At 45.3% G+C, this 27,364-nt stretch overlaps 1 long non-coding RNA gene across 3 annotated transcripts in view; it reads left to right on the top strand.

Annotated features, from left to right (window-relative positions):
• LOC137524620 (uncharacterized) overlaps window positions 1–25,157 on the top strand; it is a 154,644-nt gene extending 129,487 nt beyond the window's left edge. For 2 of the 3 annotated variants that reach the window (XR_011022739.1, XR_011022740.1), the window contains 2 exons: window positions 23,055–23,136; window positions 24,998–25,157. This is a non-coding gene — a long non-coding RNA (uncharacterized lncRNA). Of the gene's footprint in view, window positions 1–5,014; window positions 5,076–23,054; window positions 23,137–24,997 lie in introns of all 3 variants that reach the window. The other variant, XR_011022741.1, reaches the window with a different exon arrangement.
• Window positions 25,158–27,364: the final 2,207 nt, after the last annotated feature.

Genomic DNA, 27,364 nt, shown 5'->3' with positions numbered 1-27,364 from the left:
CAGATGTCACTATGGGATCATTATAGAGTCTTTGTGCACAATGGCATAGCGTCCTGGTAGTGCTTTACTAATGAAAATAAATTGGATGAGTCAAGCCCAATTCTGTACTTAAAAAGGTTTTTGTGACCTGAAATGTTTACATCCCGACAGATGGTTCAGATGAATGTGCAGTAAAGCAAGTGTGAAGGTAAAATGGGAAATGTGCAGGTGGGTGTGTTTATTTCTTTAACCTCCTCATTACCAAGCACAGGCCCCTTTAGAACCACTGTACTTTTCACTGATCACAGGGCCAAGTGCCAATGAAAATGGATACAACTCAGCTGTCATTAGCGGTGCAGCAGTAAGAGTAAAGCATGGAGTATGACAGAGGGTACAGCGTTGAGAGGACAGGTGGTAGAGGGAGATAATGATATAAGACAGACAACATTGGCCACAATTTACTTAGCTTATCTCCTGTCTTTAATAACAGTTCTGAGCTGTTATCACTATGGTGATTTAATATTCACTAAGCAATTTACCTTATGCAATCCTTAAAATAAGGATTCTGTCTTTAGGTTAAGGAGTGATTCCTAAAGTTAAAAACTGAATTCTAAACTTAAAGTGGTATCAAACTCAGCATTTCTTCTTTGCTCAAAAATATTATTTACATCCTTAAACCTACTATCACTAAAAATGGTAGCAGAACACAATTCAAACAGTTCAACACAGCACTTTCTTCTTCAGTGGAAAGCTTATTGCAAATCTGAAGAGGTAATAACATTATATTTTGTTTACATTCCTTTGTCAACTCTAGCTAATAAACATTAGCAGCAGTGCTGAAACTGAGCTGCACACATAGTAAAAGCAGGGAGAGCTGAGAAGCGATCACTGGATAGATTTTAATACACAAATACAGCAGTTATGCAATAAAATGCAATGGCAGCTTCTTAGGACTGTGTGTGCTCCTCCCCACCCTATCTAATGCATGTAAGAAGAACTACAGAGGTGATAACTTAAGGACTGGATTGATAAGATAACATTCTCACTGTGAAAACTTATCATTACATGTTAATAAGGCACTCTTCATTAGTGAATTAACACTTAACACCTCACCCTCCTCGCTCCTGCCAATCTTGTTGATTGTCTCCCCACCACAGCTCACTCTTCCTGCCCTCTCTATGACGGCAGAGCTCTGTGAGCCGGTTAGGAGGCAATTTCATTGGCTCCTGACCCTGACATTAATGTAGACAGCTCCCATTGGCTTACAATGATCACACAGTCAGGAGCCAGTGAAGCGGCTCCTGACCGGCTGAGAGAGCTCTGCCGTCATAGAGACGGCAGAGTGGGTGGTCTGAAGCGATGGGTGTGCGATTGTTATGCACCGGTTTCTTGTACCAGCAGTCTCTGGTCCTTAAACTCTACCTAATAAACTTTAGCTAATAAACATTAGCAGCAGTGCTGAAACTGAGCTGCACACATAGTAAAGCAGGGAGAGCTGAGAAGTGATCACTGGATAGATTTTAATACATAAATACAGCAGTTATGCAATTAAATGCAATAAAATGCAATAAAATAAACAGCTCCCATTGGCTTACAATGAGCACACAGTCAGGAGCCAGTGAAGCGGCTCCTGACCGTCTCACAGAGCTCTGCCGTCATAGAGACGGCAGAGTGGGTGGTCTGAAGCGATGGGTGTGCGATTGTTATGCAGCGGTTTCTTGTACCAGTGGTCTCTGGGCAAAGACTGCTGGTACTGAAGTACTTAAGCATAAACCGCCTACCTAATTGTGTTTTTTAGTCTTTAACCACTTGAGGACCCAGCCTTTACCCCCCCTTAAGGGCCAGCGCTGATTACTGAGATCTGTGCTGGGTGGGCTCTACAGCCCCCAGCACAGATTAAACATTAGGCAGAGCGACCAGATCGCCCCCCTTTTTTCCCCACTAGGGGGATGATGTGCTGAGGGGGTCTGAACGCTCCTGCCTGCGGATTCCCCACCACAGGATTCCCCCTCTCCCTCCCTGCCCCGGAGATCGGAGGCTGCACAGGAACGGATCTGTCCTGTGCAGCCTCTAAAAGGCTCCTGCCTGTCATGTGACAGCGATCCCCGGCCGCTGATTGGCCGGGGATCGCTGATCTGGTACAACGCTGCTACTGTTAGCAGCGTTGTACAAATGTAAACAAAGCGAATTATTTCCGCTTGTGTTTACATTTAGCCTGCGAGCCGCGATCGGCGGCCCGCAGGCTATTCACGGAGCCCCCCGCCGTGAATTGACAGGAAGCTCGCGTGAGCGGCTGTTTCCTGATTAAATTAGCCTGCAGCCGGCGACACAGGTCCTGCAGCTACCACTTTGCCGACGTGCATTATGAGTGCGCGGTCGGCAAGTGGTTAAAGTAGATTGCAGTAGGGAGAAGGCATATAGAGAGAAGGGCCCATGTGCAATTAACTTTTTCTCCTGAGTTATTTCCTATGAGATTATTTTCATGTTCTCTTTAAAATAACTTTTCACCATTTTACAATTAAAAAAAGTACCCAAAAGTTGGTGAACAAGTACTATCAAAATTATTTTGAGTATTTTCTTGCTTGCTGGTGGTTTAAAACTTTTATTTAAATTGAAGATGAAAAATTACCTCCTGCGAGGAAACTCAGGAGAATAAGTGACTTGCTTATGGGCCATGTGATGTGAATTCTCTGACTGATGAGCTCTGTGCCACTGAAGAAGCTGCAATATTCTGAAGGTCTACTGAACCCATCTGATGACTGGAATGGGATGCTAGAATGCATTGAGCCACTGACATTTTCTGAAAGGCCAAGAATGATATTATGTTGCTGCTTAAACCTTGACAAATATAAAGGCAGTCAAAACTCCTTGTCTGTATGTCCCACCCTGTTTGGAAGCATAAAACACCTCAGTTCCAGGAGAATAAGTTTTCTATAAAAGACACCTTTTGCAGCCCAAATAAGAGACCTCACCCAAGCAAAGGGGTGAACCCTGGGTGGATAATATAAGAACATGCAAAACAAGACATAAAGGAATGCAAATAAAAGTGAACCCAAGGTAAGAGGGATATGGGGTTGCCATATGTATTTCCTTTTAAGCAATACCAGTTGCCTGGCTGTTCTGCTGATCCTCTGCCTCTGATACTTTCAACCATAGACCCTGAACAAGCATGTAGATCAATATTGTCATAACTGATTAGCTGCATGCTTGTTTCTGATGTAATTCAGACACTATTAAAGAGAGTCTGAAGTGAGTTGAAAAATGGCTTTTTAGCTTAATTTCAACAGGGGCATGTTTGCCCCTGCTAAAACGCCGCTACTCCGCAGCAGAACGAGGAGTCTGTATCCCCCAAATCCCCTCCATGGTGTCCGGGGATCGCTTCCTGTTGAGGCAGGGCTAATGGCCGCAGCCCTGCCTCTCAGCGCGTCTATCAGCGCTGATCGCCGCCTCTCCCCCGCCCCTCTCAGTCTTCCTTCACTGAGAGGGGCAGGGGAGAGGCGGAGATCCGCTGCTGATAGACGCGCATGGAGGCAGAGCTACAGCCGAAAACTCTGCCTCCATGAGCAGCAGAATCTACGACCAAGTTGGTCGTGGATTTTGCAGGGGGGATTTGGGGGGTAAAGACCCCTCGTTCTGCTGCAGGATGGCGGCGTTTTAGCAGGGGCAAACATGCCCCTGTTGAATGTAAGCTACAAAGCCATTTTTCAACTCACTTCAGAGTCTCTTTAAGTGCATGCTTGTTTCTGGTTTAATTCAGACACTGTTAGCTTGTTTGTGGTGTAATTCAGATGCTACTGCAGCCAAATGTATCAGCAGGGCGGCCAGGCAACTGGTATTGTTTACAAGGAAATAAATATGGCAGCCTCCATATCACTCTCACCTCGGGTTCACTTTAAAATATAGTCTCTAAGAATAGCCAAATGTCCAAGGGAAGAAAGATCACAGAAAAGGTATGCTAGGTCCAAACTCATAGATAAGTGTCCCATGGTGTTGGGTTGAGGGGGTAGTGTCAACCCATTGTATGCTGCCATGGAGGCACCAGGTGTCAGAACTTAGTGATGGTTTAGAATTTAGAAGACCATAAATACATTGGCAAGTAGATTATTTTTCATAGTATTTGGACTGCTAATTATCAGAAACCTACACCAAAGCTGTGGACATGCCAATTAGCAGAGGTTTGTTATTTCTGACTCACATATGAGAGGGCTTGCTGTTCAGATTGTAGATCAAAATGATGGGCTGTTGCTTTGGACAACCACTAACCATTTTCTAACTTAATCTTCAGTAAAAAAAAAAAAAAAGGCAAATGAAAACAGGAAGATAAACCTAAACACAAAGAAAACTTTATTTGAAATTTGATTTGAAACATATCATTGAACTATTAACAGTTTAAAGGAAACAAGGAGTTGTGTCTAGCTATGGCTTAATTACTAATTTGCATTACTTTTATGTTTATTTCAGTTTTCTTTGCCCCTGTCTTAATAACTTATCCCCAGTGCATATACTTATGATATCCAGTTTTCAGTGTGTTAAGTCAAATTATCCTAATCAAACATTATTGATTTGGTACAGAAGTAGCTAAGAATTTGCATTATCTATTGTCCAGCAAAACATATCGAGCTATTCTGGAAATCATCATGAAGTGCATTATTGCTGGTTTTGTAGCTTTTCTATAGCTCTTTTCTTAGAAACAAACAGAAAGCCCATCTTTAGCTCTGACTATGCAAAGTTAAAATTAGATTGGTACATTGGCACATCACGATGCAAAGTAATGTAATTACCCAGCAATTTGATGACTTGCTACAGTCTCCATAGCTACTGCTAATTTACAAAAAGATTCACTTTCACGCATTCAGTCAATTGCCCTATTAGTGTTTTATTTTAGATGAAAATGAAAGGCATGCTCTACTTTGTAATATTCTAACTGTGATTGCTGTTCCCTGAAGCACAAATCTAACTTCACTCACATAAAAACCCTTTCCTGCGATGTCGCAGACAGTATGTGATCTAGAGGTGTCTGCTTATTCTTTTGTAGGGCCGTACTTTCCATTTCAAGCAAATCAGTCACAGACAACTAGAAGCAAATCACAAGTTCAGTTAAGTAACTCCTTATTAACATTCACTTCAAGCAGGTCCAAAGTCAAAATGCCAGGTCTTCCTTAAAGGACTATTATCGTGAACATTGTAAAATCCATCTAAACACATACAAATAGGAAGTACATTTCTTCCAGAGTAAAATTACTTTTTTCCTCTCTTGCTGTCACTTTCAGCAGGTAGTAGAAATCTGACAGAACCGACAGGTTTTGGAATAGCACATATCGTCATGGAGGTTCTCTGGGTTTTATTTAATTTCAAAAGTGCTCAGTGAATAGCAGTTGCCCTGTCCAACTGCTAAAAAAAGTAAGCAGCGAGCAAGGAGAATGACCAGCATCTTTATATAAATCCTTTTAAAGGGGTGTCTTTATAAAAAAATAAAGGCCATGCTGAGAATCCCCCATGAAGAGATGGACTAGACCAAAACCTGTCAGTTCTGTCATATTTCAACTACCTATTGTAAGTGACAGCAAGATGGGAGAAAGGTAATTTATGGCCCATTGTAATGTGGAAGAAACACACTTTTTATTTGTATGTGTTTCAATTTTACAATTTTTCGCAATAGTGGTCCTTCAAAGTGGTCTGAAACTCTGCATTTCTTCTTTTCTCTAAAATAATACTAACATCCTTAAACCTACTTCCACAAAAAAATGTAGCAGAACAAAATTCAAACAGTTAAACACAACACTTTGTTCTTCAGTGGAAAGCTCCTTCAGCTTCACATCTGCATCCGAGAGGTGATAACATTATCTTTTGTTTACATTCCTCTGTTGTCACGTTCCTAGCTGTGCTGAAAATAAGCTATCTCTGCTTCTAGCATGCACACAGTTTAGAAATGACTTCTAGAAGATTTTAATATATAATTACAGCAGCCATGAATAAAATGCAATGGAAGGTTTCAGGCAAGATAAACTGTACTTTGGGAACTTGTCATTTGTAGACAGACAATAGTACTTGTGCACAAAAGCAAATATGGTAACTGTATGGGTAATAAAAAGTAGGAAAACACATTTTATTGAATGTTATGTCAGAGTTGTAGCCCACTTGGAGCCTGTGGCACTGCAGTACTCCTGAAAAATGCCATCACATCAAGTTTGTATAATGTAAAAAAAGATTTGGTCTATAAACAACTCTGACTAGGGTATTTTAGATATGGAGACTATTAAAAGCTAAACCAGTCCATACACTCATCAACCTGTTTACAATGTCTATGTGAAAGACTCCAAGCTCCTAATAATAAATAAGAAATACCAAAGGAATGTACTTGGAAGCGAGAGGAGGGGAGGAGAAAAATACCTTGCTAAGTTCCAAGGATCGCTGCTTCAGGCTTGTAAGGAGTCTTCTAAGAGGCTTGGAAAAAAAGGTTAATTCAATATCTAGAGAGGGAGGTACACCAACATTATTATACATTACAATGTTATAAATGCTCAGGGGATCAGATCTCCCTAGTTGTTTGTTAGCCTCACTAGGGTCATGTGACACAACATATTTTACAGGACACCTGACATTTTGCAGTTTTCATGGACAAGTGCTGCAGTGTGTTCCCAAGCTCTGCTTTGCTCTTTCCTTCCAGAGGTGCTACTGTATATTTTCTTTAGTAGGTGTCTGTCTGATTGAGTAACCCAAATAGCCATATGCTGCAGCACAGTGGTAATAAGCATACACTGCTGGGCAAGATCATAAGTGACAGATTACAAGAAGATGACTGGCCTAATTCAGTTACAACAATCATTAGCATTTAAGGGGACTATAACATTCAAGAGTAATAAATTGCCAAAAAATTAGTTAGTGCCCCAAAAAGTTATGTAACCCCCATTTTGTCCTGAAATAGATCGCTACCAGTAACCCCTGATTCTTTTCAAGAATCCCCCTCCTCCCCTGCCATGCACACCCATCCGCCATGTAACCACCACGCGCATGCCCGCTCCTGTGAACACAGTGCGCACCCGCCTTCCCTCTCCTTCACTTTGCTGAGCAGCAGGTGACTTGTGCTGTGCACGGCATGGACTCAGCTGCTGCGCGCACAGCTGCGCCCAACTCATACATTACAACTGTTAATTAGATATATAGATATGTCCACTACATTTTTTTCTTTTTACCTGGTCTGGTTGCCTTTGGCTAGCTAAGGGAACTGTGCAGTGCCAGTGGTATTGTGGAAAGTTTTTTTTTAGCTACAGTAACAATCTTATCTAAGCATGCAAATAATAGAAAGCTTCCTATTTCGAATAGGATAAGGACACTATGACTAAAAGGTAATTGCATCCCCGCTCCCTTTGAAGAGTTTAGACAGTAATGTAAGCCTGTTGTCTAAGTGATGTTTTGTGATGTTGGAGGGACAGTAAGCTGTAGCAGTAGGGAGGGAAAATTAACATTGAGCTTCAGCACATTATGCTCTTTTCTCATGTACGCTTGCTTTTGGGACTTCAGTGGAGTGACAAGTGTACTTTAACCACCTTGGCGGTAATGACGAGCTCAGCTCGTCCATTACCGCCGCGGTGGATCTCTGGATGGTCTTTTTTTTAACAAATTTTCGTAAGGGGTGTAGTTAGCACTTGGCTAGCTACATCACCCCTCCGATCGCCGCCGGCCCGCTCTGATCCCCCGATCGCTGCTGTTTTATACATACCCCCAGGCCCCCCCCTCGAGCCCACTCCGGCGCAGCCTCTCCATAGCCTCCAGGGGTTGCTATGGCGGTGATCGGAACTGCGCTTGACGTCATGCCCAATTGTCTGAAGCTATGGCGGAAGTCTCGGCCATCACGGGATCGCGACCAGGTAAATATCGCCGACGGCGATCGAAGGGGGGGGGGGACAGTGCCGAGGGACTTGGGGGGAAAGTGTAGCTAGCCTAGTGCTAGCTACACTAAGTTAAACCATTTTTTTTTAAAAGCCACCCAATAAATAGAACGCTAGAGTGGTTAATGTCTTATATGACATATACATTGGCCTCAATTCTGGTAGAGTTATCATGTGAGGTAATTTACCTCATGAGGTAATGACATTTAGCATTTCTGGTAAGTTTTTAGTCATGTTTTACCTCATTAGGTAATTATTAGGTAATTTATGAGGTAATTTACTGAAAATAGCTATTCTCATGGAAATTAGGGGGCATGTTAGCACATAATGTACTGATCAGTTTAAGACCTGCCTGTACCTGGAGGTAAAGTCAATTTGCTGTTTCAGTGTCGTTCCTATTCAGGTTGTGTAATAGAAAAGAATAGTAGAAATAAAACTCCAAAATTTACTGGATTTTTTTTTTTTTAAGGGATGCCTATAAATATACTTTTCACAGGTTGCTACATAATCAAATACACCTTCCCCCCTCAAAAAAAAATAAAAAAATCTTTCAAACACTATTCTAACTTATGGAAGACAATACTATTATTTATTTACTGCATGCTTACCGCTAAAATACCTCATGTTTTACCTCACTTTATGCATTTACCTCAAGTTTTAACTCATGTTCGGAAATGGAGAAAAACCTTTCAGAATTGCTAGAAAAAGAGGAAAATACCTCATGAGGTATTTTACCTACAAAAAAATATTTACCCCACATAGCTACCAGAATTGAGGCCATTGTATATATTTTTGCACTCATATGCATATTATTAATGTAAAAATAACTTCAAACTTAAACATGTAATCTCCATCTATAAAATAAATAGGATTCAGTTAGTAACTGCTACAAAAGATCAGCAAATAATGATTTATTATGCTAAAAATCAATACAGGATTAATTGCTAATTCATTCCAAGGTTCCATTCTGTGCCTGGGGTAATGGATAGTTCTGATCCACACGATATTACCAACTAAAGAAAATAAACTAGCGATGGCTGGGCTAGTTCCCTGACAAGCAGATGGTACAAGCTTTACTTTTTTATAATATGCAGCAGAAACAGGAATAAGAGGATTAGGAAATCCTGATCAATACTGGGGCACATTTTGTCCATGTTTGTACACAGATTTCCCTCCCATATCACAGATAACTCATACTGCCAATCTGCAGCATGAATTATTAGAGTAAGTCAATGAATATTTTATGCACAAAGTCACAAGGGACTGGAAGATTAAGAGCAATGACAATTTCTGCTCTGCACAGTGTTCTAGCATAAATTAAAGTAACTCGTTATTAAAGTAAAAAAAATGCTTATTTATGTACTAGTAACTAGTGGAACATAAGGGGCATCTTAAGATGCCCATACACCAGGCGACTTTGGCAGCTGATCAACCAACCAATTCGGTTATTATCAAATTGTTTGAAAATTGGTGCTGCAAAGTGCAGGCCCGATTGACGATAAGATCAATTTCGGGATAAAATTGGTTGTGTTAGTCGATCGCGCCTGGTGCAAGTTGGTTGCTCGGGTGTGCGGCGGTACAGCAGTGATTTTGGAACGAGCGACTAACTGTACGAGTGTAATACAGCTTACTTGAAGAAGCAACCTTGTGTGCCGTCTCCGTTCTTTATACTGCTCTAGGAAAGTTAGCAGTTTTTGCCAAACGCTGAGGATCACTTGTATTTTTTTTTTTAGTAAGACTTGGTGGAGGGCTGGGGTTAGCATCCTCCAGGCCCCCAGATTATCTCCAGGCCCAAGGCAACTGCCTAGGTTTGGCTTGTGGATGATCTGCCCCACATGAATGGGTGTGCTGAGTTGCAGACTTTAACAGGGTTGATGGCAGCACAATGGTGGGGACTGGGCGAACATCGAGGGAGCAGGCCGACTACAGGGGGAAGTGTGGAAGTAGCCACAGGTAAGTAAAGATCCTTTTGTTACCTTCATCTCAGGTTTAATTTAAAGGAAAACTTAAGTCAAAAAAAAAAATGACATTTACTCACCTGGGGCATCCCTCAGCACCCCGAAGCTGGATGGTGCCCTCGCAGCCCCGCTCCGATCGTCCTGTCCCCGCCGGCGGCTACTTCCGGTTCGGCGACAGCCGCCGACAGGCTGGGAACGCGGCTGTTTTTCCGCGTTCCCAGCCGCTGCTATCACCCTCTATGCTGCTATAGCGTATATATATACGCTATAGCAGCATAGAGGGTGATAGCAGCGGCTGGGAACGCGGAAAAACAGCCGCGTTCCCAGCCTGTCGGCGGCTGTCGCCGAACCGGAAGTAGCCGCCGGCGGGGACAGGACGATCGGAGCGGGGCTGCGAGGGCACCATCCAGCTTCGGGGTGCTGAGGGATGCCCCAGGTGAGTAAATGTCATTTTTTTTTTTGACTTAAGTTTTCCTTTAAGCAAAGAACATCATTTGATCTTTAGTCTAAAAACTGTTAAAATCCTTAAAGGATGGTATTTTGCTTGACATGGAAAAACTGTACTCTTTGTCTTTGGTTGTGTAAAGCCAAAGGGATCCTAGGGATATTTTTTTTTAACCTCCCTGGCGGTTTATTTATTTTGCCAGGGAGGCTGAAATGGGGTTTTTTTTAAATAAAAAAAAAAATATTTCATGCAGCCAACTGAAAGTTGGCTGCATGAAAGCCCACTAGAGGGCGCTCCGGAAGCGTACTTTCGATCGCCTCCGGCAATCGAAAGTAACAAGATAGGCCGCAATGAGCGGCCTATCTTGTTTCGCTTTCCTCGTCGCCATGGCGACGAGCGGAGTGACGTCATGGACGTCAGTCGACGTCCTGACGTCAGAGCCGCCCGATCCAGCCCCTAGCGCTGGCCGGAACTGTTTGTTCCGGCTGCGCTGGGCTCAGGCGGCTGGGGGGACCCTCTTTCGCCGCTGCACGCGGCGGATCGCCGCGGAGCGGCGGCGATCGGGCAGCACACGCGGCTGGCAAAGTGCCGGCTGCGTGTGCTGCTTTTTGCAGAATGCAAATCGGCCCAGCAGGGCCTGAGCGGCGACCTCCGGCGGCATACCCCGAGCTCAGCTCGGGATTACCGCCAAGGAGGTTAATTATAGAGACAATTGAAAGCCACATTTTAGAGATAATATTTGTGAGATATCCATTGGTCTCAGCCATGTTAACCCATTAGCAACTTAAAGCGGATCCGAGATGAAAAAATAACTATAGCAAGAAACATGTCTATATATGTTATCTAAAGTTTAGATGGGTTACACAGCAAATTCAGCTGCAAACAGCTTCAACTGTATATGGATTATTTCTTCCTGTGATACAATGAGTGCGTCCATGTTTTTTCTTGTCACCATCACACACAGACAAACCTGCTCTGTAGCTCTGCCCCTCAGCCTGTGAACTCCACTCCCCTCTCCACCCCCTTGCATCTGAAATCAGTGTACAGAGTATATAGTATAGTTTGCCCCAGTATAGATAGTATAGTTGGCCCCAGTTATTATAGCTAGTGTAGTTGCCCCTCAGTATAGATAGTATTGTTGGCCCCAGTCAGTATGGCAAGCATAATTGCCCCCCAGTATAGATCGTATAGTTGTCCCCAGTATCGCTTCCCCAGCCAGTATAGGTAGTATGGTGTCGTGTACCCCCCAGCCCTCCCACCCCCCACCGTGCCGATCATCTTGCCTTCGGCGGCCGCTTCCCTTGTAACTGTCTCCCTCTGGAACTCAGACCGCATGTCAGAGCGACCCGGTGCGCCGCTATGACAGGACAGCGGGTCGCCTATCAGCACGCATACAGGAAGACTGCCTGTATGTGCGCTGATAGGCGACCCGCTCTCCTGCCATAACGGCGCAGCGGGTCACTCTGACTGTGACATGCAGCCAGTCTGAGTAGCGGAGGGAGAGGGAGACAGTTACAGGAGAATCGGCAGTCTAGATGCCAGTGTGCGCTGCCCATGGCCCCCTCCTCTCCTCTCACATCGGCTTCCTGCCTCCGATCCAGCCCCACTGTGCACCTCCACCAATCAGCGCACAGTGGGGCAGGCAAATGTAAATAAGACTTTCCTCCTTGCCAGGCTCAGCTCCCATGATTAATTGCAGTATGGGAGTGAACGCCGCGGCGTTGGAGGAGTTGGGGCAGGGCTCCTTTAATTTATTATTTATATTTATATTTATGATGTATTAGTGTAATTTAAAAAAAAAAAAGCATTTTGGGGGGGAAGAATGCCCCAGTGTAACGATCTGCTCAGCTGTCTGCACAGGCAGACAGCTGTTTGTCCATTCTTTAGGTCTGAATGCTGCAGGTCTCTGGTAAAGAGACCTGTCTTCGCTTTGCAAGTTTCAGAGTTGCTCTGCTGAGGAATTTGCATACACTTGTCTTGCAAATTGCCTAGCTGCCTCCTCTGATGGCTTGCAGTATAAATACCTTTTGCTCCCAGAATCCTTTGCTGGTCATGATGGTTTGTTCCTGCAAACTCTCCTGGAGTGTCAGCCTTGCTGTCGTTTGCTAAGATTATCTTAGAGTAATTCCTGGGGACTGCACTAGGCATCCCTTTTAGTGCAGTCAGGTTGTATTATCTGTATTGCCTTGTTCTGTCTCTCTGTCTCGATTGTCTTGTCGCCAGCGGCGGTCGACAGGAAATCATTCTGTCTGTCTGGGAGTGTAGGCCAGAGCTGCGGTTGCTACTGGCTGCTCCATCTGTCTGGATTGCATTCGCCCTAGTGGTAGTGGCAGTGCTTCCTTCTGTATTCTGCCTTAGGGGTGCTAACCAGAGCAGCGGTTGCTACTGTTAGCCCCATCTGTTTGTCTGTTTGGATCGCATCCGCTCTAGCGGTAGCAGCGGTGGTTCCTTCTGTATTCTGCCTTAGGGGTGCTAGCCAGAGCAGCGGTTGCTACTGGTAGTCCCATCTCTCTGTCTTGTCTGATACGAACGCTTGCTGTAGGCTCGGTGAGGTAACCGTTTAGCAAGCATTCGCATTCTCTATTTTGTGTTTCATTGGTTAGTTAGGGTGGCACGCTTATCACTGAGCGCCTAACGCGCGGTGATCGTGTCGTAAATGCGTTTGCTGTTGCGAATGAGTGCGGTGTTCGCGTTTAGCTAGAGTTTGTTATTTTCCTTGATGTTCTGATTGTTCTTGCTTGCTGTGCCTTTTGCTACACTTGTGCTCTGTCTAGTTCGGTCTCGTGTCACTATTGGCAATCGCTACTCTTGCGATTGCATTCCCACTTCGTTTCCGTTGTTGTGTGTTCACCGTCGCTGGGTGGCGACTAGATTGGTGGACACACATACATTCTGTCTCTGTGCTCTTTCTCTACACTTGTGCTCTGTATAGTTCGGTCTTGTGTCACTTTTGGCAATCGCCACTCTTGCGATTGCGTTCCCACTTCGGTTCTGTTGTTGTGTGTTCACCGTCGCTGGGTGGCGACTAGATTGGTGGACACACATACATTCTGTCTCTGTGTTCTCACTCTTTAAGGGCTATCTTGCCCTGCATTGCTTCAACTCGTACAATTCCCACCTGGCATCTGTGGCCGTGCAGAGGCTGTGCTAGTCTGCTGCACTCCACAGCTCCATCTGCCGGTGGGAATTGCCCTCTACAGGTGCATCGCACCCAAGCTGGGTTCTATCAAATAACATGCTTGTGGAGGATTTCAGCAGTGTCAGCGCGCGTCCTGTGCGCTGACCACGGAAATAGTTCCGCAACCGTTACACCCAGAAACTATATGTAAGGGGCAGAAAAATGAAGAATGCAAAAGTTTGTCTCGGATCCACTTTAAAAGGAATTATCTTGTTTGAGATAGTGCACTGATTTTGACCTCAGCCAGCAGAACTCGTTGAGCTTTACATTTTTGGAATGCTTCGATGTCCCTCTGCTAGCAGAGGATATAGAAGCTGAAAGCAGAAGTCCTCTGTTATTGTGACTGACAAGTGGCCATAAATATACATTACAGTACTAATTAATAGCAAGGAAATGTAACAAATAAGAAATTAAAAAATGTGCTGAAATAAATTGGCTGCTAAAGGGTTAAATATACCACCTCAGTGGTGCTATAGAAGAGATTTTCTATGTTGCAGCATCCGATCATTTCAAATCTTGGCTTTGGGAAAGAATGCATTTCCCTCCAAGCGGAAGCTATTTTTATACTGACATTTACACTAGCTCTTTTTTATTACCAGCCTTAACTTGTCAGAGCTGAGACAGAAGAGATTTGTGTATAGCATTATTGTGAATCACACAGGGAGTATAGAGAACTGCAGTCACAGCCCAGCGCTTTATCAATTTAAAATCCATTATTAAAGCTGATGCCTTGTGTTCAGTAAATCAGGCGCTCCATTACTTGACCTGCGCTATGTGTTTTAATTTTAAAATAAATAATCCAATGACATCTGCATGGAAAGAATGGCCTCAAATTGCTTCCCTAATGAGGACCTGTTGTTTATGTTGTTTAGCTTTAGGCTGGTTTCACAGTGGGACGTTACAGGCGCACGTTAGAGCAGCCTGTAACGCAGCCCACCGCACAGTAATGAAAAATCAATGGGGCTGTTCACAGTGCGGACGTTGCGTTACATTGTAACGCTGCGTCACAAGACAACGTACTGCATGCAGTACTTTGGACGCTGCTGAGCCGCGTTAGACTGCTTGCACATGCTCAGTAATGTTGGGGAGGAGCGGAGAGCGGCCAGGCACATGGCTAATTAATATGCACTGCACGTTATGACGTGCAGTGTTTACTTCCTGGAGCAGCCGCTCTGTGCGGCGATTGGCCGGCGGGACCACGTGATGCCGCATGTGCACAAGAGTGCGCATCACGGCATCACTGACGCCAGAGTGAGCTGCACAACGCGGCTCACTTTGACGTCCAGATCTAGCACCACCAGGCGTTCCGTTAGGGGGACATTATGTGACCTTAACGCTCTAACGCAACGTCCTGGTGTGAAATTAGCCTTTAGACATGTAAAAATGAACTTTCCATTTTCACTCACATGCAGATAGTCACAAATTAACACCACACAGTTTAATCTCATAACCGTGTCAGAGGGACATTGCGCAAAAAAATACCATTTGGCATAGTTTGAGAGCAAAGGGCTCTCTACTGGCATGAAAGTGCATTTTTACACTGAGCAAAATACTTGGCTGTGGAATATAAGTCTCTAAAATGTTGTAATACCACACACAGAAAAACAGCTCTGCTGCCTGTTTCAGTGCATTACTGCTTTGTTACGCACCAGCAATAATAATAATTTCATAACTAACAGCTATAAGAATAGTAATATATAAAATGATGTATTTTTCACACTATGTTCTAATACAGAGCATGAGTATATGTGAGGTGCAGTGTGTATCTGGACCCAGGACTGTAGCTTAGCAAATAGAGATGGCCCGAACCTCCGCAAACGTTCGTGAACATGCAAACTTTCACGTACCGCAATAGACTTCAATGAGGAGGCGAACTTTGAAAACTAGAAACATTTATGCTGGCCACAAAATTGATGGAAACAGGGGCATAGCAATAGGGGGTGCAGAGGTAGCGACTGCATCGGGTGCCCTTGGGCCAGAGGGGCCCCCGAAAGGCCCTCCTTCAACTACAGTATTAGCTCTCTATTGGTCCTGTGCTCATAATAATCACTTCTATAGATACTTTGAATAATGGTAATTATTAACAAACTGCTCCCCATCCCCTTCTTGCACCTCAGACACTGTAGCTGCCATTGGCAGGTTTTGGTGCGCCGTATCAATTGCTATGTATAGAGTGCTTGGGGGCCCCATTGTAAAACTTGCATCGCGGCCCACAACTCCTTAGCTACGCCACTGGATGGTAAAGATGTTTCAAGGGGTCTAACATCTGAGTTTTTGCATGGGGGAGTGGGATACACGCCAAAAGTCCCGGGAAAAAATCTGGATTTGACGCAAAGCAGCGTTTTAAGGACAGAAATCACATTGCATGCTAAATTGGAGGCCTAAAGTGCTTTAAAACATCTTGCATGTGTATACATCAATCAGGGAGTGTAATTAGAGTACTGCTTCACACTGATAGACCAAACTCTCTGTGTAACTCACCGCAAACAGCTGTTTGCGTAGTGACGGCCATGCTGGACTGGTGCGCACCATGGCCAGAGTGCAGGCGATAGCGGTTTTCAAGCCCATATGGTCACCAGGCTAAGGCAGCTTAATGACAGAACAACAGTGACTGTCCAGCTGATCGAATTGTCCACAATGAAGCAATGACCTTATTATCTTTGGTGTGCCACCCCCCGAGACACTCATATAGCCGGCGGTCATTGCTTCATTGTGATACACAAGCCCCTTCACCGCGGCAAGGTAATGATCATGAAGTGGAATTGACACATGTACATGCCTTTTGTTTTGTTGTTGCAGCTGCAGTGCAGCCAGGAAAAATTAGGCAGGCATGTACACGCACCAGAAAAATTATTATAATTCAGGAATCCGCCTGGAGTCCTGGACCCTGTTGGTTGTGGCGGAGAAGGCAGTCAAGTGTCCTGCAGACAGAGATGCTGTGTGGGGAGCGACTTAGTCAAGGGGCAGGCAGTCACACGGCGTGCAGGCAGAGATGCTGTGTGCGGGGACTGACTTAGTCTTCGGGCGGGCAGTAGCCCTCCGGGATCCGTGCTTCATTCATTTTGATAAAGGTGAGGTACTGAACATTTTTTTGACTTAGGCGACTTCTCTTCTCAGTGACAATGCCTCCAGCTGCGCTGAAGGTCCTTTCTTACAGGACGCTTGAGGCAGGGCAAGATAGAAGTTGGATGGCAAATTGTGACAGCTCTGGCAACATGACAAACCTGAGCACCCAGTAGTCCAAGGGTTCATCGCTGCTCAGTGTCTACATCCACACTTAAGGCCAGGTAGTCGGCTACCTGTTGGTCGAGGTGTTGGTGGAGGGTGGATCCGGAAGTGCTAAGGCAAGGCGTTGGACTAAAGAATGTCCGCATGTCTGACATCACCATGAGATCATTGGAGCGTCCTGTCCTTGCCTGCGTGGACATGGGAGAAGGATTACTGGCAGTGGTACCTTTATTCTGTTGTGCTGTGACATCACCCTTAAATGCATTGTAAAGCATAGTTGCCAGCTTGTTCTGCAAGTGCTGCATCCTTTCTGCCTTCTGGTGATTTGGAAACATCTCCGCCACTTTGTGCCTATACCGAGGGTCTAGTAGCGTGGCCACCCAGTACAGCTCATTCCCCTTCAGTTTTTATACGGGGGTCCCTCAACAGGCTGGACAGCATGAAAGATGCCATCTGCACAAAGTTGGATGCAGACGTACTATCCATCTCCTCTTGCTCTTCATCAGTGATGTCAGCTAAGTTCTCCTCCTCCCCCAGCCACGAACAATGGCGCGGAGCGTTGAGTAGCACAAGCCCCCTGTGATGCCTGCTGCGGTTGTTCTTCTGCTGCCTCCTCCTCCTAAAAAAAAACAAAAACACATTCCTCATCATCTGACTCCTCTTCCCCACACGACTCTTCCTTGTCCTCCCCCCTCTGTGCTGCTGCAGGTGTTGAGGAATCATCTGCTTCTGCTGAGAATTGATCACACAACTCTTCCTCCTGTTCCTGTGCATGCTCCTCCACAGCTTGATCCACTACTCTACGCACGGCACGCTCCAGGAAGAATGCATATGGGATCAAGTCGCTGATGGCGCCTTCACTGCGACTCGACAGGTTTGTCACCTTCTCAAACGGCCGCATGAGCCTGCAGGCATTTTGCATCAGTGTCCAGTACTTCGGCCTGAACATCCCCATCTCCCCAGACTGTGTCCTTTGACTGCAGTTGTAGAGATACTGTTTAACGGCTTTCCCCCATTGTAGCAGGCGGTCGAACATCAGGAGGGTTGAATTCCAGCGAGTCGGTCTATCGCAAATCAAGTGTCTCACTGGCAAGTTGTTTATCCGCTGAATATCGGCAAAGCGTGCCATGGCCATGTAAGACCACCTGAAATGCCCACACACCTTCCTGGACTGCTTTAGGACATCCTGTAAGCCTGGGTACTTAGACACAAATCTCTGAATTACGAGATTGAGCACATGTGCCATGCAGGGTACATGTGTCAACTTTCCCAAATTCAAAGCCGAAATTAGATTGCTGCCGTTGTCACACACCACGTTGCCGATCTCCAGTTGGTGTGGGGTCAGCCACTGATCCACCTGTTTGTTCAGAGCAGCCAGGAGAGCTGCTCCAGTGTGACTCTCCGCTTTGAGGCAAGACATGTCTAAGATGGCGTGACACCGTGTTACCTGGCATGCAGCATACGCTCTGGGGAGCTGGGGCTGTGTAGCTGGAGAGGAGATAGCAGCACCAGTAGAGTTGAACTGCCACTCAGCCAAGGAGGAGGACGACGACGACAGTGAAGAGGATGTAGCAGGAGGAGAGGAGGTGGCAGCAGGCTTGCCTGCAAGCCGTGGAGGTGTCACTTGGTCCGCTGCACAGGCACATACTCTCTGCTTGCCAGTGGTCACCAGGTTGACCCAATGGGCTGTGTAAGTAATGTACCTGCCCTGACCGTGCTTGGCAGACCAGGCATCCGTGGTCAGATGGACCCTTGACCCAATGCTGTGTGCCAGAGATAACACCACTTGCCTCTCAACTTCATGGTACAGTTTGGGTATCGCCTTTTTGGAGAAATAATTGCGGCCTGGTATCTTCCACTGCGGTGTCCCAATGGCCACAAATTTTCAGAAGGCCTCAGAGTCCACCAGCTGGTATGGTAACAGCTGGTGGGATAACCGTTCCGCCAAGCCAGCTGTGAGACGCCGGGCAAGGGGATGACTGGCAGACATTGGTGGCAGAGAATACAGATGGCATTGCCCTGAACTTTGGCCTACACACTAAAAAATGTCCACACTGCTGAGCTACCCTGTGGTGTGGGCACTATGGTGGCGTCAGCAGCTGACGTTGAAGGGCATGTTGGCTGGCTGTCCATAGGTGGCGATACATGGCGCCAGACACTGCCACCAGCTGTTTCTGACGACGAGCTAACCCTGCTTCTTTCAGCAACTCGTCTCCTCCTACTCCTCTCTGACTCCCCCTCTGAACTGTCCCCTTGGTCATCGTGTCTCTTCGGATCCCATGTGGCATCCATGGCAGTATCATCATCATAATCATCCTCCAAAGCTTCGCTTGTATCAGACACCTCCAAAACTGCACCAACAGCAGGTACTTTATCATCCTTCTCCTCACACCTTACGTCCATAGTGTGTAACTCAGACATATGAGGCGGTGTAACTTGCTTAGCGCCTTCATCTTGTTGTAACCATAATGGCTGTGAATCAGTGATTTCCCCACCAAATAACTCCTGCGAAGTGTCAAATGTAGCGGATGTGGTACTTGGAGTAGCGTTGGTGGATGTGGAAGATGAGGTGTTCTGTATTAAATAGTCAACCACGTCCTGACAATCTTGGGAGTTGATGGGACGTGCCTTCTTCTGAGCACAGTACTTTGGTCTAGGGCCACAGGAAATCACGTCAGCGCGACCTTGAACAGACCTGCCGGGTGGCCTGCCTCTGGGTCTGTCTCTGCCTCCTGTTTTGTCCGTATCGGGGGGGGGGGGGGGAATTAAGTGGAAGGTATGCACTGACTTGACTAATACAATGTGCAGTCACACAGGTGCAGTGAAAGGTAGAAGTGACTGGTATTACAATACAATGTGCAGCTGTCACACAGGTGCAGTTAACAGGTATGCACGGACTGGTATACTAAGCAGCGTGCAGTCACACAGCTGCAGTGAACAGGTAGCAGTGACTGGTATTACAATACAATGTGCAGCTGTCACACAGGTGCAGTTAACAGGTATGCACGGACTGGTATACTAAACAGCATGCGGTCACACAGCTGCAGTGAACAGGTAGCAGTGACTGGTATTACAATATAATGTGCAAGTGTCACACAGGTGCAGTTAACAGGTATGCATGGACTGGTATACTAAACAGCGCGCAGTCACACAGGTGCAGTGAACAGGTATGCAGGGATTGGTATTACAAATGTGCAACTGTCACACACAGGTACCGTGAACAGGTGCCATGACTGGTGGTATATTACACTGCTTGTGCTCACGTAGGTAGGTAGGTAGGTTAGTGCACTGAACAGTGAACAGGTGCATTGATTGGGATTGCAAATGTGCAGCTGCCTTTCACACACACACACACACACACACACAGGTACCCTGAACAGGTGCAATGACTGGTGGTATTAACAATGCGTGCGCTCACGTAGGTATAGGTAGCCGGTAGGTAGGTGCACTGAACAGTGAACAGGTGCAGTGATTGGGATTACAAATGTGCAGCTGCCTGTCACACACACAGGTAGTCACTGAATGTGCTGGGCCTGGCAGTGGCACAGTAGGAATTACTAAGGCTGTCTATGCAATACAAGTGTCTGTGGGACACACACACACACACACACACACAAAATAGATCACAAGAACAAGATTAGCTCTCAAAAGAGCTGTTGAGTGGTGCTTTTTTAGCAATAAGAATCAGCAAGGAGAAAGCTAACAAGCCTACAAGAGCCCAACTAAGCTTTCCTTTTAGCTCTCTCTGCAGCAGCAGCAGCATTCCATTTTCTCTGCCTCTAAAGCCCTGTACACACGCTACGTGTTTCTCTGAAAACAAGACAGTGTCTTATAGTAATTTGTGCACCAAAAGATGTGCTAGGGCTTATTTTAAGGGGATATATTATATTGCTATTCACACACAAATTCCTGTGCTGTGTGTCGTCCTGCTTTCCCCACTGAGCCATAGAGCCCCCCAAGTGTCCCGGATCCTGCGGGACTGTCCCGGGTTGGGGGGGCTATCCAGCGTCACCCCCCCCCCCCCCTTGTGTCCTGGCCGCCTGGGCAGAGAGGTGAAGAAATATGAAATTAAGGCGCCAGCCACGCCAATGCAGGATGCGAGGCCGGCATCATTCCTCCATCCCTTTCTCTGAATGGGCCCCCCTACTGTCTGTGACCCCCTGCTTCCAGAGTTTGCGCAGTGGTGCGGGCGGTCATCTTACCGTCCATCCACATGTACAGGCAGCCGGCTCCTCTCTGCTTCCTGTTTCCTATGATGTCACTGGAAACCGGAAATAGCAGAGAGGAACCGGCTGCAGGTACGCGTGGATGGACGGTAAGATAACCGCCCGCACCGCTGTGCAAACTCTGCAAGCAGGGGGTCACAGACAGTAGGGGGGCCCATTCAGAGAAAGGGATGGAGGAATGATGCCGTCCCCGCATCCTGCATTGGATTGGCATCATTACAGATAGTCTACCTATCAGCAAAGCCCATCACCCAATTTAACATGCACCAACTACATCGGCTGTATGCCTGTCACACATATCCATTGTGGTCTTGCGATACTACCCTACACTGCACATTTTTCTGGGCAGTGGAAATGGTGACGCCTCCTTACCAGACCACAACAGAGTGAGCACCAGAGATGTATTGCATTATGATAGCAAAAATACGTGAACCGAACCTTGTCCTAGTTGTCATTTTCTTAACAGAAAGCTCCCTCTAGTGGAACTAAAATATAACATATAAAATGTAGAAGTGAATGAGCACTCAGCTGATTACTGCTGCCACAGGTGCCCTCGGATCTGGAAGTAAAGGATAAATGTTGACTTGTCTTTGGTGTTTTTGGAAACTCTTATCTCCTTATGGCCACAATAAAGGTAAATGTAAATTATAGCAGCACATGTTCTCCACCATAGAGCTGTGCTCCCTGGAGTGTTTAATTTTGTAGTAGACCTGGTAATATCCATCTCCAGGGTGTACACCGAGAAATACCCTTTAAAATGTTTTCTCTGTTAGCATTGTCTCCAGAGTCACCTAGATCATGTGGTTCCATGTGGGAGCTCTTGAAATGGTACACAGTGGTTAATATAAAAACGAGGACATTTCGTAAGTTTCATCTTCTAGCCTAGAGTCAGTTAACGGTTTGTACACTGTGTTTCCTCAGAACAATGCATGAACATTGCACAGCATGTAAAGGTTATTTTGGAACACTCTCTGATCTTCTGTTAGGCATAAATTTGTGTGTCATTTTTATAGGATTAATAATCCAACCAAAGGAAAAACCAATACAGGGCCAGGTCTAACAGTATCCCTTTAGGCCTCGTTCACATCTGCTGCGCTGAGAAACGTGTGAAAGCGCGTGGTACAAAACACATGCGCTTGTGCGTGCTTTAGTGCGCGTTTCTTTGTGTTGCTCTGCGCTTCTTTAAAGCACGTTTTGTTTATTGTAGCAGTAGCAGTTGTCAATAAAGCTTTGTTTTTATATGTAAATGTATTTTTTTTCCGATTAGGGGAAAAAAAAACCATATGCTCTTCTACACGCTTCTATGCGTTAAAAAGCGCACCCATTCACTTGCATTGATGTGCGCTTTACAGCTCAGCGCACAGAAATGCATGCAACCCTACGTTTTTGTAATGCTGCTCAGCGCAGCGCACAAATGTGAACCAGCTACATTTAATTACATGGGAAAATCAATACCTTGCTGAATGCACAGGGCAGTGTGCTGTGTAAAGCGCACAGAAACGTCCCTGATGTGAACGAGGCCTTAATCCTCATAAGACTTTCCAAACTTAAAGTATACCCGAACTGAAATTTGACATAATGAGATAGACATGTGTATGTACAGTGCCTAGCACACAAATAACTGTGCTGTGTTCCTTTTCTTTCTCTGCCTGAAAGAGTTAAATATCAGGTATGTAATTGGCTGACTCAGTCCTGACTCAGACAGGAAGTGACTACAGTGTGACCCTCACTGATAAGAAATTCCCCTTTTTTACCTCTTTCCTGCTCTCAGAAGCCATTTTCTGCTAGGAAAGTGTTTTATAGTTGGAATTTCTTATCAGTGAGGGTCACACTGTAGTCACTTCCTGTCTGAGTCAGGGCTGAGTCAGCCACTTGCATACCTTATATTTAACTCTTTCAGGTAGAGAAAGAAAAAAAGGAACACAGCATAGTTATTTGTGTGCTAGGCACTGTAACAACTGCACTGTAAAATTAACTGCATCTTGGAAGAACATACATGGTTACAATTTTTTTGTTTTGTTTTGCTATAACTTTTTCACATACTGAAGGTGTTTTCTGCCTGTTCTCTTTCTACATGGAAGTTGGCATTTTATTTATTGTTATCCAAATAATTTCATAGCCAACCTTGTCTCTGTTTCTCTGTCTATATAGAGTAGCCACTTAACCTTGTCTCAGGCTCTCTCTGTCTATATATAGTGGCATATCTTCATACAAGAAACAAGAAACACTACGGGTAGGTTCCTGCTCTTGCAACCGTACACTCTAGAGCAGGGGTCAGGAACCTTTTTGGCAGAGCAAGCCATAAATGCCACATACTGTATTTTAAAATGTAATTCTGTGAGAGCCATACAATATGTTTCAAACTGGAACAGTGCGCATGCGCAGCAGAGGGCGTCTCATGTCCCTGTTTCCATGGTGATGTGTATACAGTTGATTTGCTGGGCAGCGGAAGTGTCAGACAAATCTTCAGCTTCTCTTGGATTTCAGCAACATCAGCAATTTCCCAGACAGGAGAAATACAGACTAATAGCTTGTACAATTAGCTAGCTGACTTAGGGGTTAATTCACTTTGTAGGACGAGAGCCCCGCTCTTTGGCCCAAAGACTTCCTGTCAAGTGACAGGCAGCCTATTGGGACAATCAAAGTCTCGTCCTACAATGTCACTGGACCTGACAGGGTCCACAGTGGGACAATTGGAGCAGCCGTTCATTTTGGGGTAGCGCGAGTAAGTTAGTAGTGCATGCTACAGCAGTAGCGTGCTTACTTTGAAAATTGTATTTGCGCTGTCACACTGAGCTGCGCTGCTTGAGCAGTGTAGCTTAGTGAATCAACCTCTACTGATTTGTATGTGAGCCAGATGTAGCCATCAAAAGAGCCACATCTGGCTCCCGAGCCATAGGTTCCCTACCCTTGCTCTAGAGGATAGAAGTCTAATTATATCTATAACAAAGTATAAGCATGTCTGAAAAGGTGTGTTTTAAAAGTATGTTTGAAGGTTTTCAGGCTTGGAGCATGATAAACAGGCTTTGGGAAAGAGGATACTCATGAGAAAGTTTGGATTTGAGGGTGAGAGTTTGAACTGGATCCATTGGGTAATTGGCAGCCAACGAAGAGATTGGCAGAGAGAGGCAACATCAGAGAAGTGGAGAGGTGGATGAGATGAGCAGCAGAGTTCAGTAGGGACTGGAGGGTTGCCACTCATTTTTTTTATAGTAGTCCACAGAGTGAGGGTGTTACAATAGTCAAGACAGAAAATTATTGGGTCATGTATAAGCATTTTAGTAGCCTCTTGTCTTAGGAAGGGTCGAATCCTGGAGATATTTTTGAGAGGGAAGCAGCAGAAGGTTGTTCATGTGTTAATATGTGGTTTAGATTAGAGTCCAGAGTCCTGAGTAACCCCTGACAGTGAATTTAGGCATTCAGGTTAGTGAGGTGTTTTCTGCATTGAGAGATGGGGAGCAGAGAGAGAAGCTGGAAATATCACCATCTCTGTTTTACTCATGTTAAGTTTAGAAAAACATGATGACATGACAGGTACTCAAGATAATAGTGTAGAGAAGTCAGGCGCTAAGAGATATATTTGGGTGCATCAGCATAGTAGTTATACTGAAAATCAAGAGAATGTATTAATTGTCCCAGGTCATGAGTATAGATGGAAAAGAGGTCCAAGAATGGAGCCTTGTGGTACACTAGCAGACAACAGGCATGGAAAGAAGTTAGTATTTGATCAGTTAACAGTGAAAGAACATCCAGGCAGGTAACAGTAAATCCAGGAATGTGCTAGGCCCTTGATCCCCAGTGAAGAAAGGGCCTGAAGAAGGAGAAAATAATGAACAACATAAAAAGGCAAAGGAAAGATCGAGGAGTATAAGTACAGAAAATTATAGTGCACAGCTATGTGAAAAGCTGAATTTGATGGGAAGGTCCTCATTATTTCCTTTCTTGTATGGAAACAGATTTCATATAGTGAGCAGTCCACTGTGTCTGATTGTTACAGAATAGTTGTATGCATTTAAGATGCAAGATGTTTATATAGGGCTTCAAGCCACCCACTCTCCAATGACAAGAAGTAAAATCCAATCTCTTTTTACTAGGCATGATAGATGTGCAAAGCATGGATGTAAAGAAATAAGGAGGACGATAAACAGAAGTTACAGTTGAGTTGCAGAGAATCTGGCAGTGCAGCAAGAGAATGGAAAATGGCTGGGACAGATGTTACACAATGTGTTCATGAAATAAACACATCAATCAAAACTGATGACTCATTTTTATGTATTTATGTTCGAACCATAGATTGGTTTTCATTTTGACTTTTTCCCTGCATGAAAAAATCCTATCAGGGGTATAGGTACAGCAGATCAAAACTAGAGCAGTATGTTGCCCTCTGCGGGTGGGAATAACTATCAGTCAGACAGGAGAGAGGGAAGATTCCTGGTTTAATATACACACTAATTTTGCAGTTTCTTAAAGGCACCCTCACTTACATGGAAAATTGAAATAAAAACAAATAGGAAAAAATGAAATAAAATTCCGTGCAAATTTTAGTTTATCATCATTCAGAACACAGCGTCTGGGACCCAAAATAGTCCACGTTACTGGGTTCTGTTATGGCATCTGTACCATGGAGTCCAGCATGCCAGCCACCTGTTTAGATGACTGTGTCAGGTCATCCAGGATACATTTAAAAAATATCAACTACATACACACATTCCATCTTAATTGGCCAATTTTATCAGTTCCATGTAGTATTAAAAAGCTCACCTACACAATCTGTTCAAAGTATTCAAAATATGTTGCCCCTCATTCTATGTGGAAGTGGTAAAATTGGCCAATTAAGATTGGGTGTGTGCACCAGGCTATGTCCCTTAAGGTGGCCATACACTGGTCGATTTGCCATCAGATTCGACCAACAGATAGATCCCTCTCTGATCGAATCTGATCAGAGAGGGATCGTATGGCCACCTTTACTGCAAACAGATTGTGAATCGATTTCAGCCTGAAACCGACCACAATCTGTGGAGCTGCCGCTGCTGCCCCCCCCCCCCCCCCCGCATACATTACCTGTTCCGGCTGGCGTGAGTCCCCGCTGTCACCGCTGTCTTCTTCTCCGCTCCAGGCCGTTCCTGCAGCTACTGAACTTACTGTCCAGGGGAAGTTTAAACAGTAGAGGACGCTGTACTGTTTAAACTTCCTGCCAGGAAGTTCTGTGTAGCTGCAGCCGGTCCGGAACCCAGCGCGGAAAGAAGACAGCAGGGACAAGGGGACTCGCGCCGGCCGGAACAGGTAATGTATACCCGCTGTATTGCGTTGGTCGTCTGGCATTCGAACGCCGCTATCGACGCACTCCCGACCCGCCGGCGATCGAGAAAAATCTTCCGCAAGGATGGATCGACGGGAACGATCGATTTCGGACGGAAATCGATCGTTCTGTCATTCTGTAAAAAGCACCCCTCAACCGCTCTTTTGAGAGCTAATCGTTTTTTTTGTGTGGCCCACTTGCATTATATACAGCCCTGTCAGTCAGTCGCAGCTGGCCTTTGGCCCCTTGGTGGTAATTCCTACTGTGCCACTGCCAGGCCCAGCACATTCAGTGACTACCTGTGTGTGTGACAGGCAGCTGCACATTTGTAATCCCAATCACTGCACCTGTTCACTATTCAGTGCACCTACCTACCTACGTGAGCACACGCATTGTTAATACCACATGACCATAGTAATTGCACCTGTTAACGGTACTTGTGTGTGTATGTGAGACAGCTGCACATTTGTAATACCAATCACTGCAGTGCATACCTGTAACCTGTTCAGTGCACCTACATGACTGCAAGCAGTGTAATATACCACCAGGCACTGCACCTGTTCACTGTACCTGTGTGTGACAGCTGCACATTTGTAATACCAATCACTGCAGTGCATACCTGCAACCTGTTCAGTGCACCTACGTCACTGCAAGCAGTGTAATATACCACCAGTCACTGCACCTGTTCATGGTACCTGTGTGTGACAGCTGCATATTTGTAATACCAATCACTGCAGTGCATACCTGTAACATGTTCAGTGCACCTACGTGACCGCACGCAGTGTAATATACCACCAGTCACTACACCTGTTCACGGTACCTGTGTGTGACAGCTGCACATTTGTAATAACCAATCCCTGCATACCTGTTCACTGCACCTGTGTGACCGCACGCTGTTTAGTATACCAGTCCGTGCATACCTGTTAACTGTACCTGTGTGACAGCTGCACATTGTATTGTAATACCAGTCACTGCATACCTTTCACTGCACCTGTGTGACTGCACATTGTATTAGTCAAGTCAGAGCATACCAAATCCAAATCCAAATCCAAAAAAGCTTTATTGGCAGGACCAAATACATTTAGCATTGCCAAAGCAAAACAACACAAAACATTAACATGGGGGGGGGGGGTGTTGTGGGAATAAGGGAAGGATATAGGGA

This window comes from Hyperolius riggenbachi, chromosome 7 (genome assembly GCF_040937935.1).
Source record: "Hyperolius riggenbachi isolate aHypRig1 chromosome 7, aHypRig1.pri, whole genome shotgun sequence".
Taxonomy (NCBI): domain Eukaryota; kingdom Metazoa; phylum Chordata; class Amphibia; order Anura; family Hyperoliidae; genus Hyperolius; species Hyperolius riggenbachi.
Note: the sequence above shows the minus strand (reverse complement) of the source record. Positions and strands in the feature narration are given on the sequence as shown.